Below are 6,783 nucleotides of genomic sequence, written 5' to 3'. Positions count from 1 at the left end.
AAATAAAAAGCTCGATTAAGTTGATGCCTGCAGATTCATGTAGCACATCCGCTCCCTCTGTTTATGCCATGGCCTTCACCTTAGGTCAGCTTCTCCCAGAAGCAGACTCCAAGCCCTGGTCTCATGTGTAGGTGGATCATAAAGGAGATGCTCCCGGCAAACACCAGGAATGGGAGGAAGCAAGCAAGAGCACAAGCTTAGGTCAAGTTCCAGATTCAGCCGATCCCATGGGCAGCTCTGGAGTGTAAATTTTTGCACCTGATAGATAGTTTGGCTCCAAAGTGAAAAAACTGGGGCTTCCCTACTCCCAGCCAGTCATTGGCTAAGCTTTCCTGGGTTTGGGGATGGAGGAAGAGGAGTACATGAACTCTCAGGTGGGACAAGGGAGATATATGGCCTGTGGATAATCCTCTGCAGGATACAGCTACGACTAGCAACAAAGGACACAAAAGCCAGGGAACAGATGTACAGCAGGGAAAAGGAGGCCAAGAATTGTATGGGCACCGTGTCCACTAGATCTATGTATCTATATATGAATCTGAATATCAGTGTAAATCCCAATGTGTAATATATCACTACTCAGAGTAAAATCTCTTGAACAGTGATAATCATAAACCACTGTGTTGCCTCCAGAGTGTGGTACACAACTGTAGATACGGACAATCTGGGAAAAATCAGAAAAGAACCCACCATCTACTGTTGCAGGAAGCATGATCCAAACAACTCAAGAGACTGAAGCAAGAAGCAGAACCTGGCAAGAGGAAGTATGTCAGGAATAAACCTACGGTTCTAACCTCAGGTTCAGAGTCCAAACTGGCACAGTGTTTGGGGCCAGTGTTGTGGCACAGTGAACTAAGCTCCCACCTGTGATGCTTGCATCCCGGTTTGAGTCCTGGCTGCTCCACTTCCAATCCAGCACCCTGTGAACATACCTAGGAAAGCAACAGAAGATGGCCTGTGTACTGGGGCCCTGGCCACCCGAGTGGGAGACCCAGATGGTGCTCCGAGCTCTTAGCTTCAGCCTGGACCAGCTCCAGCTGTTGTGGCCATTTGGAGAGTGAACTAGTGGATAGAAGACATCTCCCTCTCTCTCTCTCTCTCTCTCTTTCTCCCCCCACCCCCCGTTCCTTAAAATAATTAAATAAATCCTGTTTTAAAAATAGCACAGTGTGCTGGTGCCATGGCTCACTAGGCTAATTCTCCGCCTGCGGCGCCGGCACCCCAGGTTCTAGTCCTGGTCAGGGCGCTGGATTCTGTCCCGGTTCCTCCTCTTCCAGTCCAGTTCTCTGCTGTGACCTGGGAGGGCAGTGGAGGATGGCCCAGGTCCTTGGGCCCTGCACCCGCATGGGAGACCAGGAGGAAGCACCTGGCTCCTGGCTTCGGATTGGTGCAGTGCACCAGCTGTAGCGGCCATTTGGGGGGTGAACCAACGGAAGGAAGACCTTTCTCTCTGTCTCTCTGTAACTCTGCCTGTCCAAAAAAAAAAAAAAAAAAAAAAAAAAAAAGACTTAATTGGGGAAAAGAAAGCATTTTCTGAACTTCAGGGCAGGTCTTGGAAATACCCCAGTCAGACAAACAAAAACCAGAAACAAGAAGAAAAGGACGAAGAAATGAAAAAGAGTGAAGACAGGCTCTCTGCTGGGCCCTGCACCTGCATGGGAGACCAGGAGAAGCACCTGGCTCCTGGCTTCGGATCAGCACAGTGTGCCAGCCACAGCACACCAGCTGTAGCGGCCATTGAGGGGTGAACCAATGGAAAAGGAAGACCTTTCTCTCTGTCTCTCTCTCTCTCTCTCACTGTCCACTCCATCTGTCAAAAAAAAAAAAAAATAGCACAGTGAAGGACTTGGGAGACCCAGCTATCAGCAGCATGTGCTGAAAATACCTGGACAATGCAGTTTGGTGAGTAGCTCCCTAGAAGTCTGTACTTCTGTGACCCAGAACTTCTTGTCTAATTTCAAGTTACATTCAGAAGAAGGCAGAGTCAGGAACCAAAAAGCCTTACACAGCCTACTGTGTGGTGCTGGCCCCAACTTGCCTGGAAAGTGGGTTTCCACTCTGGATAGCATGGTTTAAAAGGAACATGGAACACCCAAATAGCTTCAGAAGAACGTGATGCAGTCGGGATTGAACTTGACACTAAATAACAAATGTGGGTGACAGAACCAGGAATATTGTTGCAGGAAAGACTGAGGGACATGGTTGGTGACTTCAGTTCTTATATGGCTCTCTCTGTGGCAGAGGTTAAACTTGCTCTGTGTAGGACTGGGACTGCTAACTAAACACTTCCAGGAGATGGAGTTCAATGCAATATAAGCAATAACTTTTTTTAAGAAACCTTTTATTTAATGAATACAAATTTCATAAGTACAACTTCAGGAATATAGTGGTTCTTCCCCTGATACCTGCCCTCTCACACCCACTCCCATCCCACCTCCTAATCCCTCTCCCAACCAATTCTTCATTACGTTTTGTTTTTAATGAACTTTTTTTAAAAAAGAATTATTTATTTGAAAGGGTTACACAAAGGGAGAAGGAAAGGCAGAGAGAGAGAGAGAGAGAGAGAGAGAGAGAGGTTTTCCATCTGCTGGCTCACTCCCCAGTTGGCCACAATGGCCAGAGCTATGCAGATCCAAAGCCAGGAGCCAGGAGCCTCTTCTGGGTCTCCCACGCAGGTGCAGGGGCCCAAGGGCTTGGGTCATCTTCCTCTACTTTCCCAGGCCACAAAAGATAGCTGGATTGGAAGTGGAGCAGCTGGGACTAGAACTAGTGCCCACGTGGGATGCCTGCACTGCAGGTGGTGGCTTTACCCACTGTGCCACAGCACCGGCCCCTTTAATTAACTTTATATACAGAATACCAACTCTATACTAAGATTTCAACAATTTTCACCCCCCACACACACACACATACACAAAGTATAAAGAACTGTTTGAGAACAAGTTTTACAGCTAATTCTCATAATACAACTCATTAAAAACAGAGGCCCTGCATGGGGAGTAAGTGCACAGTGACTCCTGTGTTAATTTAACAATTAACACTCTTATGCATGACTTCAGTGATCACCCTTAAGGCATTCTGGTCTTGTTGAAAAGCCCATGAGAGTCTTACAGAAATGGAAAGCCAAGACACTGTCACAAAATAAAGGGGTGGGGGGATCCTACATGAAGGATCTCTGTGAATGAGACCCCAGGGGAAAGAAGGGGCCATCAAAAAAAAGCTCTGCTTTTCTCTGAAGGGAGGAGGAATAACTTTAAAGCCAGAGTTAGCCCAGGAGAAGGAATAAAGGAAAGACACTGGAAAGGATAGATGATGGGTGCGGCTCACTTGAGAATAGGCAGTGCATTGCTCCATCACTGGAATGTGGCTCTACCTACCAGGAATGACCAAACCATACTGTATACCCAAGCCATCAGGGGACTTAATAGCAGTACATTTTGGATCCTGACCCACAGACATCCTGATTCAACAGATCTGGAATAACTCCCAAAAACATATATTCTAATCATTTCACCCAATTTTTTCTTATGCCACCATCCAGTATTAGCACTAGGACCAAGCTGGAGATGTCGGTGGGGACATCTCATGTAGGACAACTAGAGAAGACCCAGATATCAGGCGCGGGCAAGAGCATAAAGTAGATGCAGTTATTCCCTTCAAAATCCAGACGTCTGTGACCTTGAGGTTCTGGGGTTCTGGAACTGTAGGTCTCACACCCAAGGTGTCAGCGCGACAAACACCGTTTGACAGAGAGGACGAAGTTTAGAACTAATGTAAATCGGCTCTCCATTTAGGCTCTGCCACATGTTCTCTAGAGGACCTCGGGAAAGTTATTTCCACCCTCCACATCTTCATCTTCGCAGCTGTAAAATGGAAGACACACCAGCAGCACCTCCTCCGGCAGTTTTGAGACTCGAATGAGATCATAAAATATAAACAAGATGCCATAGCCTTCAACAAACATGAAACCCCTCCCAAAGAAAACCATGAATTGCCTGCTTATCTTCTCCATACCATTGAGTTGTCACAGAAGACAGAGCACGCCCTTAGATTTGGAACAATTTCTTCAAAGAAAAAATAATGGCTGTCCCTTATCAGTGTTAATATAAGACATCTGGAAGAAAACAAAGCTGTTCTTTTTGTTGATTTAATTCGCTCTATTAAGCGAGATTGATATAGAGAACTTATCTGCTCTCAGCATGTAAGAGGGAGCTTGTCTAACTTCAAAACAAGAGAGCACTCTTTTTAAGTCCTAGAGACAATAATAGCCCTTCACATTATTTTTCTGCCTCTATGCCTAATGAACTCTTACAAACAGGCTTCCTTGCAGCTGCCAGGCAAGCTGTTGATTAACAAAAATGAGATATGAACAAAAATGAGATATGAACTATTTTTCTTTAAGTTCAATTTACTTGGCTGCAAGTACCGCAAGTACCTATCCGGCCCCATTCCTGCTGTCAGGAGTCCTTCTGATCAGCCAGGGTCACTTCAGGTAGGGCCTCTGCATGTGACTGTGAAGACTGACCACGGCACAAAGGCTTCATGCGGACACAATGTCCCATTTCAAGCTGTGCCCCCCCGCACGGGACTGTGTCCACTAGAGGAAGAGACGCCACTTCTAATCCACACAGAGCCATATGAACCTATGGTGGTCATGCCTCATATGTGGGAGACTTTTTTTTTTTTTTTTTTTTTTGACAGGCAGAGTTAGACAGTGAGAGAGAGACAGAGAAAGGTCTTCCTTCCGTTGGTTCACTCCCCAAATGGCTGCTACGGCTGGTGCGCTGCACTGATCTGAAGCCAGGAGCCAGGTGCTTCCTCCTGGTCTCCCATGCGGGTGCAGGACCCAAGCACTTGGGCCATCCTCCACTGCCTTCCCGGGCCACAGCAGAGAGCTGGCCTGGAAGAGGAGCAACTGGGACAGAATCCGGCACCCTCACAGGGACTAGAACCCGGTGTGCCAGTGCTGCAGGCAAAGGATTAGCCTATTGAACCTCGGCACTGGTCTAGAGACTCATTTTTGTACAAGATTCACTTGTCCCCAAAATACCTCGTTCCTACCACCATTTTTTCTCAGCTCAGCTCATAAGGATTTGCTTTTAAAGATTTGTTTATTTATTTGAACAGCAAAGTTACAGAGAGAGAGGGAAAGACAGAGAGAGAGAGAGATTGAGAGAGATCTTTCATCTGCTGCTTTTACTCCTCAAATGGCTGCAACAGCCAGAGCTGGGCCAGATGGAAGCCAGGAACCAGGAGTTTCTTCCAGGTCTCCTTCATGGATGCAGGAGCCCAAGTACTCAGGCCATCTTCCATTGCTTTCCCAGGTGCATTAGCAGGGAGTTGGATCGGAAGTAGAGCAGCCGGGTTACAAGTCATTAGCCATGTGGGATGCCAGCATCGCAGGTAGTGGCTTTATCTGCTATGCCATGATGCTGGCCCCAGGACTCCTGTTTTCTAATAGCTCAGACCAAAATCCGTGGAGTTATTATTTTCTTGCCCTATCTTCATAGCCTACGTTTCCCTCTGTCTGGTCATTTTCAAAGACGTCCAGAGTCTAAGTCCTTTTTTTTTTTTTGACAGGCAGAGTGGACAGTGAGAGAGACAGAGAGAAAGGTCTTCCTTTGCCATTGGTTCACCCTCCAATGGCTGCCGCGGCCGGTGCGCTGCAGTCGGCGCACCGCGCTGATCCAATGGCAGGAGCCAGGTACTTATCCTGGTCTCCCATGGGGTGCAGGGCCCGAGCACTTGGGCCATCCTCCACTGCACTCCCTGGCCACAGCAGAGAGCTGACCTGGAAGAGGGACAACCGGGACAGAATCCAGCGCCCCCACCGGGACTAGAACCTGGTGTGCTGGCGCCGCAAGGCGGAGGATTAGCCTAGTGAGCCGCGGCGCCGGCCCCTAAGTCCTTTTCATCACCAGAGTTTAAATGACTATGACCTCTCCCCTGAATGTTTGAAAGGGCCTCCTAACTGGCCTACCTGCTTCAGCTGTTGCCCCTCATAGTCTGTTCACAACACAGAGGCCACAGTGACCCTTCCAAATCCACACTGGCCAGCGGTGACTTCACAACGCTTCAGATAAAAGCCTAAGTCTTGTGGACAGTGTTGGTATCGAGGTCTCCTACATCCAAGTTCTCTCTGAAACTGTCGCTCCCCCTCTTCGTGGAGGAACGACACCAGGCCCCTGCGCTGTTCTTTCGTCTGCTCGGCCCTCCCCGGGTTTGCTGCTGGTTCTTCCCGGGTTGGCTACTGTCCCTTCCACCTCCGTGGAAGGGCGGTTCCCCCTGGCCACATTCCCCACTTCCGCAGGGGAGCGGCACATCGCCGGCCGACTCTTCTCGGGGGCTGCACGGGTTCCCTTGGATGTTCCCCATAGATGTTCCTCGTGCATGCCGTTTCTCTCCTCCTTTATAGTCCTCCTCCGCCAATCCCAACTCGGCTGCCCACACGCCGAGTACGCTGCTCTCCTCCAATCAGGAGCAGCTCCTGCAGCTTGTCAAGTTGGTGAGAGGCAGCTGGGTAGAAGCTGTTTACTTCTCTCCCAGCGCCATATTGTGGGAGAGCAGATGCATAGAATAAGTCTTAATTCGAGTAACTTAGTCTAGTCCGGATTGCTCCCCACAGAAACCAGAATCTACAACAGCACCTGGCACAGAGGAGACGTTCGGTAAATCAGCCCAGAATATATGAGCGGTCTTGTGCCGTGGCCCCAGTACTATAGCACATGGTCACAGCAGTCCATCCAAGAGCCCAGCACCTCTGGCTAGGAGACGGCAAGGGCT

Source organism: Oryctolagus cuniculus, chromosome 12 (assembly GCF_964237555.1).
Source record: "Oryctolagus cuniculus chromosome 12, mOryCun1.1, whole genome shotgun sequence".
Taxonomy (NCBI): Eukaryota; Metazoa; Chordata; class Mammalia; order Lagomorpha; family Leporidae; genus Oryctolagus; species Oryctolagus cuniculus.
Note: the sequence above shows the minus strand (reverse complement) of the source record.